The 13,847-nt window shown below is 34.6% G+C and overlaps 1 long non-coding RNA gene across 1 annotated transcript; it reads right to left on the bottom strand.

Annotated features, from left to right (window-relative positions):
• Positions 1–6,326: 6,326 nt before the first annotated feature.
• On the bottom strand, positions 6,327–10,803 carry LOC116169236. The gene is made up of 2 exons (XR_004144908.1): positions 7,754–10,803; positions 6,327–7,702 (listed from the first exon to the last, which is right to left on the bottom strand). It is a non-coding gene; the product is annotated as an uncharacterized LOC116169236 (long non-coding RNA).
• Between the last annotated feature and the right edge of the window lie 3,044 nt (positions 10,804–13,847).

Raw genomic sequence — 13,847 nt, 5'->3', positions numbered from 1 at the left:
CACTTAACGAAATGCTGAAAAACGATTTTACTGCACATGAAAATGTGGCAAACGTATTTGGAAATGGGTGCAATTACATTGTTACGGTACTATACCTACTTGCACACGTGTCTGACATACAACCTAATGTTATAACCCTTTATATGTCTATAAATTAAATTAAATTCCTTGCAAGTTTCACCTGAAGAGTGAATAGAACGTTAACAATAGCGTTATTAAGCATAATTACGTTTCGACCGCATTTACGCGTTGAAGCGTACACACCTGTTAATACTACTCGTAATACTCGTATATAAATTAATTATTGATGAGGGTAAGCTCGATGACATTCGGTTATTGCCAGATCTACTAATTAAGTAGGTACCTTATCAAATTGGACAACAAAAAAACAACTCACCAACTTAATTCAAAAACACGCATGGCACACGCATCTCAATTACTCTTGTTCTGTTTATTAAAACGGACTTTATCAACACAGTACTCAGTTCTTGCTACAACTAAAAATTCAGTGGATCGTTATCGTACAACCGGTGGTTGGTCGAACGTACGGGGACGTCCTGGTGGCGGAGAGACGCTTGAAGGCGTCTAGGCGACAGGCGTCTGTCCCGACCATCGCATGCGCAACTAAACGAAACGGAAAATCGGAAGATCATAAAAAGGTTCACGACCAGATGTAAATTTGAATAACTTTCCATTACATTATTTCCGCGGGTCGCGTGATTGGATATGATCTAGTTATGATTTATTAGACAAAATGACCCGTTTCGAATAATTTTCGGTTGTTAAAATGGGTAATAGGTATCGTTCTCTCGTTTTTTTATTGACTTATAAATTAGTATCAAAGATGCAAATATGTTATAGAGTGTCTTGTAAGTTTTTTTTTGAAATTGCGCTTATAAGCAGTCTATGCGACTACTACCGCCATCTGTGACTTGTTAACGCTATTTCAAAAGCGTACCATTCAAGACCACTAACAGATAGCAAATTTTAATTTTTAGTCGAAATGTGCTAGACTGTAAAATATAAATTCAATTCGGCTCGAAGAACCAATTTTTGAATAATGTCTGTGATGGAGATGGACGATGGTTCAGATAAATACGTTAACGAAAGATATATATACTTACTGAACTGAAAGGCTGGTAGCTACCCATCTTATAACGACTCAAAACGGGGTGATATTGACTAAGTGGATTGATAAAGACCCTAAACGTTCCCCATACTTTTTTTAATTATTTCAGGTATTAAAATAAAGGCATTAGGTGACAGCGACTATAGTTTCGACCCGAAGGTCATTATCAAGCTTAAGTTTAAGAGAACATGTAAAGGTGGTTGAAAATTACACTTTAAAATGGTACCTACATTTTGGTTATCAATATGAGGAAAAATTACTAATTTAGAACATGGGAAACAATAACAATATTAACAATTTAAAAAACTTTTTGATAATAAAATGAACCATGCATGGAAAAGGAAAAATCTTACCTTTATAAGGCTGTCCTTCTCAAATCTGAAACAAAACACCAATTTAAGTAAAAAAAAAAAGGATGAAATACGTGGAGTTTTAAATTGATTACCAACATTTTAGCAAAATGGATCCACAATAACAAAGCCAATTTCCTAGAAGATAAGGAAAGATAAATGGACAAACCAAATATGTACCCCCAGCATTATTTTTCATCTAATACAAACGTTGAATTCAAAAAAAATCTATGCAGTATATTTATTAAGAAGTAGACATTAGCTATTTGTACAACTAGTTTTGAAAGTGATACTTTTTTTCATGAATTTGCAGTTTGAGTAATGAGGGCGAAATTGTGCTTTTCATATTACCTACCTGTTCTGTGAAATCAAGAAAATGAATAGGTACTTTCTGAATGTTTTACAAGAAATCAAAAATGAGGGATTAAAATTACCTAATAATGCACAAAAATTAGGGATTAGATTCAATAAAAAAGTGTCGGCATTGGAAAAAGGAATTTACATGTATTGTTTTTCCCTATCTACTTTTAAAAGGCACGGCGCCTAATTTTATGCAACCAAAATAACTCCTATTTTCATTTTCCTTCGTGTGCGATGTATTCTAAAGAAAAGTTAGTATAATGCCGGTGACAGTTTAAGGAGCTTAAGAAGTGAACTTGCATAAAATTAGGGCCACCCATCAGAAAAGATTTTGTCTTTTAAAACTACGCATAGGGAAAGATAATACCTAGATGTAAATCCCTACATTTACTTCTGTAGCTAGTTCAGTTCCCCGCCATTGGCGTTATTTCCCAAATATATTGAAGTATATGTAGATCACTTTATATTAAATAAGGCATTTACAAATTCTGGATTTTTCAGTAAAAGCCAAGGGGCGATGTGAGGAGTTAAATAGGAAGTGATATTATCTGCTATCTTAGTGTAATTCTTACACTATGCTGCTACTCGCTTCTAACAGGAACCTTTTACACTCGCCTTTTCAGCATTTTAAATTAATAGCGCTATGGTTGGTAGAAATTAATTCCTTTCGTTGAGACCTTTCATTAGAGTACCATGAAGGATAAAACTAGTTTCACCCCCTCCCCTCCCTCTCCACCCCGTACTTTGATAAGAGGACAGAAAGAACAGGGGTAGTTGGTACAAAACGAAAAAGAGTCGCACGGGAAAGTTATAATTTGTACAAACCAATTTATTTCGATGAGACCTTTCATTAGAATACCATGAAGGGTAGAACATGTGTCTAACCCCCCCCCCCCCCATTTCTAAAGTTTAACTTAGCACCATTAAAAAGCATGCGTATCGCGTATGCAAAATCTGAGATCAATTCGTTGTCGTATGTAAAAGCTATGCACGTTTTACTTTCAAAAACAGCATCTCAGGAAATATTTCGTGGGGAGGGCCCCCTATTAGACAGCTAAATTTGATGACCGTCTGGCAGACCTTCAAGTTATAGGCTACCTACTGCAAAAAATTCCTGGATTCTAGGACCATTACCATAGAAGTAGTTCAAAACGGTAGAAGTGGGACCGGGCGGACGGACGAACGAACGGACGGACAAAACGCAAACAATTAGCACATTTTTCTTCTTAATTCTTAAAAAATGCGCTAAAAAAGTACATTTCTTATGCTGCAGAGACCTGTGGGAGACCTGTATCCTGTATCTATCAAATAAGTTCTCCATCCAGTGTCGAGATCTCGTCCTTCTCACGTACGGACGGAAAACCCTGTAATAGTGCAGTTTTCAAGAGATAAAGTGCGCTATTACGGAGATTTCCGTCCGTACGTGAGAAGGACGAAATCTCGACACTGGATGGAGAATCATATAGAAATTATTTTAATAGCAATAACCTTCATGTAAAGGGTTGATGCAAAAAGACATGTTATCGCTTTCTACCCTTCACAAAAGGGAATTCTTTTACAAAAATTAAATCAATTTCTTCCTAGTGAAAAGTTACCTGAAGACATGAGGGACGTCGTACGGAGTGATATTTTGCTTTCCCCCTTCAGATACCTAGGAAACTTTTGTACAAAAATCATCGTTTCAAGAACAGTCTTGTTTTTTGTTCTCCGCACATTACAAAAGAAGCCTTTCAAAACTTAACTTTCTATTTCATTGGTTAAATGAAGAGAAAGACGATTGGGTACTGCTTGAAAAAAGAATCTTTTAAAGAAAATGCACTTTTCAGAGAAAGGGTAGCCGAAAGAATGGTCCGATGAAGGAGAAGACGGAGTTCACTTCTTGCACGGTAGGTAATCATTTTGAAAAGGAATCTTTTTGCCGAATTTTAGATTAATAGCACCACAAAATTAGCTGAAGCACAGACGGCGACGTGGACGGACGGAGATCTTTCTCGGACGCTACTCTAAACGGGAAACGGAAACCCATCTGGCGTGTTTAGGCACTTGTCCAATCATTACCGTAAAAAATAAAAGTTTCGACAAATGGTTGCGGTTGACGCTGTATTAGAATCATGGGATATAATAATAATACCTATAAGCATTGTTTAAATAAAGTATTTAAACAATGCTATAGGTACCTACCTACCTATACACCATGATTGGAAATTGGGATTGAAAGAGGCTACAAAAGAGAGTATACATAACTCAAAAATTTAAAGTTCCTAAAGTAGGTACGAGTACAAAATCCAATTTGTTTAGTGTTTCATTTCTCATTAATAAAATATACGGTCATTTTGAATGTGCATATCGGCCGCACACACCGGTTGATGACGTGGCGCGCGCGTTATCTTTGAACACGTGTGGCAAGTTACAATGATACAGTTCCTAATTTTGAAATATGAAAGGCATTTGCTTATTTATATTTATCAAAAATTACATTTTTATTTCTACAACATCCCGTGTGTGCCCAAAATCTAGTTTGGAACGCGTTATCGGCGAATAAGGTGCTATTTTCGGCACAGTTTTTGAATCAAAAAATAGGTAATAGTCATCCGCGTAGGTACATAACAATTGCATGTATATGTACAAAAGAGAGCATACATAACTCAAAAATTTAAAGTTCCTAAAGTAGGTACGAGTACAAAATTCAATTTATTTAGTGTTTCATGCGGTCATTTTGAATGTGCATCGGCCGCACACCTGTTGATGACGTGGCGCGCGTTATCTTTGGACACGTGTGGCAAGTTACAGTTCTTAATTTTGTAATTGTAATATTCTGAAGAAAGTATAATAACGCAAATCAATATGAAAGGCATTTGCTTATTTATATTTATCAAAAATTACTTATTTTATTTCTACAACATCTAGCGTGTGTGCCCAAAATCTAGTTCGGCACGCATAAGGTGCTATTTTCGGAGTATTAGGCACCATTAAAAAACTAAATTGGCTCAGAAATGATTTAGCAAACACATTTTGGAATTTTCGGTTACTGAGGATAAAATAACTCACCCTTTTAGCCTTAATATTGATTCAGTTTCCCTTTGAAGAACCATTAGGTACCGATCACCACTAAAAGAAGACGACGCGCACTTTCACTGCACTAACATAACAGGTGACGCAAAGAATCAGTGCCTTACTGGAATTCTTTGACCAGTTCCGCGCCGACGCGACGCGACGCTCTTATCGCTATTCGTCAATGTAAAGTGAAATTTATTCCCACAACTAGAAAACATCTGTTAAATACGCATTTTTGAATTTGGATTTAGATGTGTACAAAAATTCAATCTGAATTTTGGCCCCGCCTAGCTGTTTTGTGATGTTTTTAAAATTATTTCCTCTTTTCTATACCTACTCTTCCTAAAATTTGCCATTATGTACCTATAAGTACCTATACCTTGTCTTAGAAAATTCAAAGATCTGCTAAATTTGAATTACCCAACCTTCTAGTTGAATCTGATTTGATATTCATCTGGTACTTTTTCAACAAATAAAAAGTACAAAAACCAAAACCACTTCCTGCCTATTAAAAGGGATAGAAAATTGTAAAACCCCATTTGCAATACTTACGTTTTAGGAAAGTGCTTGAAAAATTCTTTCATGGAAATCATTTTTTATGGAAATAGGTACAAATCTTGATGATGTCGATCGATCTGTCTGGCTGTCTGTCCGTACTTTCATTTCTGGTTAAACAGCTGAACAGATTTAACGCAAATTTCATACACATTTAGACATAAAAGGAATAGCTGGGGAGAATCGCGCATGCGCCACTGTATGAAACTTTCATTACCGGCTAAATGGCTGAACATAAAAGATCAGAATCGCCCATGCGCAGGTGTGAGGATGGTATCTGTCCTATAGCCACAGCAAATATTTTTCTTTTTCTAGATTTCACATGTTCATATAATCTGTTGTCTTAGGAATCTACAGGGTTTCTGGAGATAAATTCTTTTACAATATTTCCGCAGATCCCTCAAACTCTGATCATACTCCACAAATCTTGTAAGATTTTTGAAATTTATTTGCACTGCAAATTTTCCTGTTTTGTTCACATCCCCCACAGGCTTATAGCTGTGACACGGCAAAAAAACGCGTTGGGCACAGTGTGAAAATCAAACCCGCTCCTGTGCGGACACGGCAATACTAACTTTCTTATTTATTGAAGCAACATTTGTTTGAAATTTTCAAGTTTTAGCACTTTTAGTAAAGACAAACATATTGCATATATTTCAAATTTTCTTACTTATCATTTTTTAGCGCATTTTCCAATAACCAAATGCTTCAATTCCTCTATGTCCGGGGCATTAAATGCTCCCGTTTTGAAAGAGCTTTAATTGAATCTTTTAAATCTTCTCACTTGAGATTCTTTCAATCCTACTCATTTTCTCGATATATCCTTCCTATTTTTTCTTTAGATAGCAGAGGTGCAAGGTTAAAAAAAAACTTCCACATTACCTATACTAGTTTATGTATTTAACTTAACTGAAAACAGTTTTAACAAAAACTTGGCTTGCACATACGAATAAATCGGCAAAACAATAAACTTCATTTACACAAATAAATTACTTATGGAGACAACACATACATTGGTATTTTTCTTGCAAATACATTTAAAACGAACCTTTTGTTGAAGAATAAACAAATTTAACGGAGCGTAGACTAGGCCAAGCTTTTTTTTGCCAAACGAGATAAATAAAAAAATAAAGGCACAAGTATGCTGAAAGTTCCATTACAGTTTTGTAACATATTTGAGTACACTAGAGAACAGAAAATCCACTTCCAATGGAACTCTCAGCATCGATCTCATCTAATTAAATTCTTTTAATCAAATTAACTATTTACACAAGCAGTCTAACTCCTTTTTTAAAAGTTACGGCAACACAATTATTTAACGTACCATGTAAAATTATCTTACCCTTATCGTAATTGGTTTAAAAAATAAAAAACTAAAGGTGGTAAATAATGTGTTGCGAAAATATCACTTTCATTATCGTTATATAAAAATATCTACAGTTTCCAATCAACAAAATAGATTACTCGCAGGAACATAAGGAGTGAGCCTACTTTATTTGACACAGACAAAATTATTCGGCAACAATAATAAACATATCGCACCTTCGGTAGAAAATAAGTGCATTATTATTTGATACATTTGTCTGTGTTTTATCATATAATGAATATGTGCGGGGCCTGACCCATGAGAATATCACAGAAAGTATAGCCAATATGGCAATCATATAAATATTATATTTCAATATTTATACATCGAAGTATTTTTTCAATGATTTTCATTAAACCACAAGAGACGAATTATTCATCTTTAAATATCAGTAAAAAATTCTAAATTCTATGGATCAGACCATGTAATAAACCTACACTATAATACACGTACAATGTAGGAATATATAATTATTACTTAACAGTTGTTCTCGTTCAAGCTTAAGACCCAACTGTGAACATCGTACAATACGCATGACAATTTTCTTTTAATAATAAATTCTAAAACGTTTCAACATTATATTACAAGTACCGAAAGGGCTCAACGCGCATTTCGGATATTCACAGCCAATCCAAAACTTTCGTAGTTAAAGTATACCAGGTCTGAAAAGCATCATTCAGTGTTACACAACTTGATTTTTAACGTCTCATTGAATGCATATATTTTTTTTACAAAATATACCTTAAAATTAAGGCTAACTGTCACAGGACATTAATTGCTATAATATATTTACATGCGACGGCGCGTTCGCAATAACACTATCGAGGATTTCGTCTTACTGCTTTTAGTCTCCTTCGCTGCGTTACCGGCGAATTTTCGGGCGTCGCGCTGAAATACGAAACGTAAGTTGTTGCACGACGAGGCGCGTGAGGTACTTACGAAAATCCAGTCACCATATTTCCAGCGGTGAAGTTGAAGTTTGGTTTGATGTTCGCGTTAAATGACGGGGGCGCTTGTGCCGGTGCTGTCTGACCGAAATTGAAGCCGCTTGCCGTCGCCGCCTGGAATAGTCTATTATTAATAAATGGGCGATTATAATAATGACTTTATTAGACAGGGATAGCATCCGTGTCTGCTCTTCCACTCAACCCAATTCGAACAAGTGATAATAGTTACTAAAAACAAATGATTCTATAAACTAATTATTTGTCACTGATTATCAAACAATCAATTATTATATGCCCAAACAAACCTTTTTCCAATTCGGACCAATCTCAATGGACATCTTTATTTTACTGCTTTCAAACGAAGATCAATAAATATGTGGCCTAAGAAGAGTGATAGTTTGCACTGCTCAGCAGGCGGAAACACAAGATCACTTGTGATTTGCACAAAAAATTAATTTTATACCAGATTGAAATTTTCTATGACAAATCAAAGGAGTGAAATTATGACACAATGTATAGCTAGGGCTAGAGCGTCATTTTAGAATTGAAGGCCACATCGAGACATGGCATTATTGACAATAATAAAGAAATTGCCATCTGCGGCGAACAGTTACCACTTTTAGACATAAACTCTCAAAACATTTTCTTTAATGACAAGCTTGAAGCCCAAAAAACTCATACAACACCGTAAGATGATGACAGTATCCCCTTTCTAAAGTAACATTCTGTAAAATAAAAACAAAAAACTGAAGGGTCTATGACCTACTTACCGACTACCAGTCATACTAGTCGCTTGGCATCTTTGATAGTAATAACTTGCAGCTTTCAACCGTTCAACATATGTTGCGGAAGTAATCGCTAAAAGTGTACCGCCTCTAATGTTCTACTGCAGAACAAGTAGCATTCGCCTTGTTTCTGTGGCTCCATTGTGAAAAAAGAAAATTTAGTAAACGTCCAAAAATCAACTTCAAGATTTGTTGGATTTCAATGTGCAGAAAAGTGGTTTCCTTCCTGATATCTCCCTGTGTGACGGAAAAACGAAGATGGTAAGAGAAGTCTATTAATCTGAATTAAATTGACACATAACCTCACAGAAGTGTTTTAACTAGTTTTGTCAAAAATGTTCTTAGAAAAGGTCAAAACTCGAAAATATGTACACAATTATAGGCAAAAATTCAGTCTACTATGGCCAGCCAGCTGGCGATATGGAAGATATGTCGGAATTGTGTATGAAGTTTGTGAAATATCTGATTGCTAAAATTCCTTTAATGTTCTAATTGTGGAAAATTTGAACATTACCCTGAAACATGTAAATATTGCAAAAAATCTGGAAATGTTTTAAAATTAAAATGTAAGTTGGTACACAGTATGCAGACAGGAGCACCATTGGATTAGAGATGTGCACATGCGAAGAAGAACATCCTCTTAATGGGAAAATCCTGTGGTTTTGTACGAGGTTTTAGTGCAGTAAAATCCAAAATATGCATATGTTAAAATAAACACTTTTCAGAATACAATGTAAAAAGAATCATTTTTGTTCCAATTTGGCCCAGGTCATGGCGATGATTCATTTTGCTTTTCATAGTATTAATTAACAATTAAGCTATCAGCGAAATGGCGAAAATAAAGCGAAATTAAAAGAACATCAAAAATCACAGTTAATTCAAAAAATTAGAACGGGCTCTGCACATCACACTATAGTCAGTAAAATGAGTAAGTTCGCACATCGGATTAGCGCTTATATTCACAGCGCGCATGAGGTTATACATCTTTCCTTATTTAAAACATGACATTTGAGGTAGAGGGCAAGTGCGTATCTAGTTTTACGAACCGCGGGCGGTGAACTAAGAATTACACTGGACGTTACAGACGTTTAAAATGGAGGTTGTTGCAGCAAAAAGAGAACGCAATAGTTAAGGTATGTTAGTCTCGGAATGGGAAACACCCACTTAAAAGTGTCAAGCCAGTGACGCTAATCCGATATGCGAACTTACTCATTTTACTGACTACTCCCCATTCTCAATATTAATTATTCTGATTCTTTTAGAGGAAGACAATTCATCGAGTAATGGCGTGAGAAAACGTCCGATAGGCTCCCCAAACATGTACACTTTTGCAAAAAAGTATAAGTTAGCCCCTTCTAACCCTCCCAGTCCTACGCCATCGCATGTATCTGTGGTTAGCGATAGAATTTTACACATGCAATCCCTGGATTCGATAATAGAAACAGGGAAAGTGAAGAAGTTATCTGTTAAAGTTTACGAACTTAGGAAAAAATTAAAGGCAAAACAACTTCAATTGAAGAAAAAAGCATCAGTCTCGTTTCGTTTGATAGAAAAGCTGTTAAAAAACAAAAGTATGCTGTTAAGACTTTTACAAAAATGCAAATATTTCACCACCAGCGAAGGCCCTGGACCAAAGCAGAGAAAGATCTAGCATTACCGTTTTATTACAAATCGCCATCTCTATATAAGTTTATGCTTAAGAATTTACGATTTACTTTTCCTTCCTATCGAACTATACAAAAATGGAATAGTGTTTTTAAATTAAAAATTGGGTAAGAACTTAAAGATTGAGTAAAGGAACTTAATTACTTCATTGCCTCAATTGGTTTGTTCAATAGTTTATCGGTTTTACAAAATAAAATATTATTTTGTATTTTATTGGTAACTCTACGAGTTATGTCTATTTTGTTTATTGCACGCGCTCACTTACTGCCAACACGCATTGAGTAATTAATAGTATATTTCATTAGGAGTCCGGAAAGCAGGCTTTTTCCGTGCGCGCGTGGCAAATTCCCGTGTGAGGCGTAGGCGAAGTCATGCAAGCACGGAAAAAGCATTTCTGGACGTGTAATGAACAATATTTTTTATTATACTTCTTTTAAATCGATAACATAAAAAACAACAAACTCGCTAACATTTTTATTTTGTAACAGTTATAGAACATGCGTTTTCATCGAGGTTTTCATGGTTACTCTCAAATCATTTCAAAGGCGATTTGTTTAATTAGTTTATTTCAGATAAGGTTGACGAAACGTCAAAAAATGTCACAAATTCTCAAAGAAGTTTATCTAAATATTCAAACATCTACGAATTAAAACGCAAAATACTTACATATGAAACATTACAACGCATATAGATTTTTTGAAAATTAGTTTACTTCCCTGTAAATTTGTATTTTAAAGCAATATTTTGGGTATTTATATTCAGCACACGGAAAGAATCAAAGGGATCGGGAAAAGTTTTTATTTGTTACTCAGTTGTAAACGTTGATTAACAAGACAAAACGCAAACGGGTAAACGTCATGTTTAAACGCTACTGACTTGTAAAACTGACAGCAGACCTGTAAAACTGACAGCAGACCTGTAAAAATTTTACAAGTTAGTAATCTAGTAATTTCATTGGCCAGAATTAATGCGAAGTCTGTTACATGGATAACATGATATTTTAGACAATTCTTCAAGATTAATTTAAGGTCTAATTATTTACGTTTACTATTGTTTACAAATGAGTAACAAATAAAATATTGTACATTATACGCCAGGTAATAGTTTTTACTGGCTCTAGGAGATGACAGGCTCGCCAGTCAATTTCTCCTATCGCCAGTAAAAACTCACTTACCTGGCTAATAATGTAAAATACTATTATTTGTTACTCAGTTGTAAACGTTGATTAACAAGACAAAACGCAAACGGGTAAACGTCATGTTTAAACGCTACTGACTTGTAAAACTGACAGCTGACCTGTAAAACTGACAGCTGACCTGTAAAAATTTTACAAGTTAGTAATCTAGTAATTTCATTGGCCAGAATTAATGCGAAGTCTCTGTTACATGGATAACATGATATTTTAGACATTTGTTCGAGATCAATTTAAGAACTAATTATTTACGTTTACTATTGTTTACAAATGAGTAACAAATAAAATATTGTACATTATACGCCAGGTAATAGTTTTTACTGGCTCTAGGAGATGACAGGTAAAAACTCACTTACCTGGCTAATAATGTAAAATACTATTCCGTGCGCTAGCCTGGAAAAGGCCAGATACCATTATTTCTGATACAGGTGTAAATAAGCTGATTTCAATGAAGTATAATAAAAATATTATTCCCGCACTCTATGCGGTATTTGTACATTTCCATTTAGCATTTTTTTTAATAGGATGAAGAATGAACTAATTAAGAAATTAAAATTAAGGGCCAATATAATGACTGAACGAGAAAAAGTGTGTGTGGTGGCATTTGACGAAATATCTTTAAAACAACATTTGGATTTTGACGAAGGTTATGATGTAATTGAGGGATATGAAGACTTGGGGTGTTTGGGAAGAAATTCAAAAATAGCAAATACTGCGCTTGTATTTTTAATTCGTGGACTTTTGCACAATTGGACAATTCCGCTTGGATACTTCATTTCAGCTGGATCCGTTAAAGGCATAGAATTAAAGAGCATAATTGAAAATGTAGTGAAGACGTTGAGGCAAATCTCTTTAAAGCCTGTATTATTAGTTTGTGACCAGGGCGCTAATAATCGATCAGCATTCAATTTACTTGGGGCCTCTGCGGAATCTCCAGAAATAATTATTGATGATGAGACTCTATTAAAATTGATTCAAAAAGTAAAACGACTCGAACTATGTACAAAAATAAGCAAGAACACCTCAACCCCAACAGCTTTCAGAAAATGCGAGTGAAATTTGCTGTGCAAATTTTTCCTCACACTGTAGCTGCAGCTATAAAATCGGCACAAGAAATAGGTCAACTGAGAAGTACGACATCTTTCGCTACAGCAACATTTATCGAAAATATAAACAACATTTTCGATGCATTAAATAGCCGCGTCTTAAGAGACACAAATCCTTATAAACGCCCCTAGTCCATTTATAATTCTAAAACTGAAGATGTTCTTGAAGCCGGTTTAGTGTTATTTTGAAAACATAGAAGTGTATGAAAATAATCGACAAAGAAAAAACATTTACTGTCTGAAAGGTTTTTTCAATGGACAATAAAAGCCATTCTGCTACTGTGGAATAAATTGAAAAAGGAGCAAGTGAAGTATTTACTAACCAACTTCACTAATCAAGACCCTCTTGAAACTTTTTTTCCGTCGTGAGGAATCACTCTGGCTACAATCCAAATCCCACAATCCGTCAATTTAGAATAAGTATGGAAAGGAATATTTCAATAAGATTGTAATCAAATTTGGGTAATTCCAATAAGTGAAATTGATGATTCGGAACACTTGGACTTAGATGTAGATATACCAGGGGCAAATAACGAATCAAATAGTGAGATGTCTGGAAATATCAGCTTTTTAAGGAAAGTTTCTGAGTTGAATAAAAATTCAAACATTGAAAATAGCGAGAAAGTAATACAAAACAAGGAAAATATTGAACCCATTCCCGAAAAGCCAACCTTTGAATTGTCCTCTAACATTTATGTAACGGGATATTTAGCCCATACGCTTTTAAAACATCATGATTGTGAAATTTGTAAACCAATTAATTTAAAATCAGACAGTGCTATTATTAATAAAAGTGAAATATTTTTGCTTCAAAAGGACTACAGTGGTGACAAATCTATTCATTTCTTAAAAAGACCTACAGACGAATTTACGAAGCTAATTCAAGATATTTTGCATTATTTTCCACAGCCTTTGAAAAACAAAAACGTTTATTTGGTGTGCGAAAATATATAAAAACTTATTGTGAGGAAGGTTTAAGACACAGATTGGGCATGTGCGCGAATCATTTTGAGTACGTGTTGAATAATGCCATCAAAATGCTTATTCACCACAATATCCGTAAAGAAACGGCTGGTTACAAATCTTCCCACCAAAAAAGAAGAAAAGTGTCAATTTTAACGAACAAATGAATTTACCTTATTAGTGATTTAAATAAAAAATTTAGCTTTCGGCTAATTGTTACATGTGTGAATTTAAATTTTATTTTTTCTCTAATGTTTCTATTCTTAAAATTAAATTTAGCTTCTGGTCAGTAAACAATTTATAATTTTGACTTATTCGTATCAGCGCGAATACTATCTAAAATCGTTGCTAAAATTAAATCCGCACTCCCAAATA

Source organism: Photinus pyralis, unplaced genomic scaffold (genome assembly GCF_008802855.1).
Source record: "Photinus pyralis isolate 1611_PpyrPB1 unplaced genomic scaffold, Ppyr1.3 Ppyr1.4_LG4, whole genome shotgun sequence".
Lineage (NCBI taxonomy): Eukaryota > Metazoa > Arthropoda > Insecta > Coleoptera > Lampyridae > Photinus > Photinus pyralis.
This window is presented reverse-complemented; position numbering and strand designations above follow the sequence as displayed.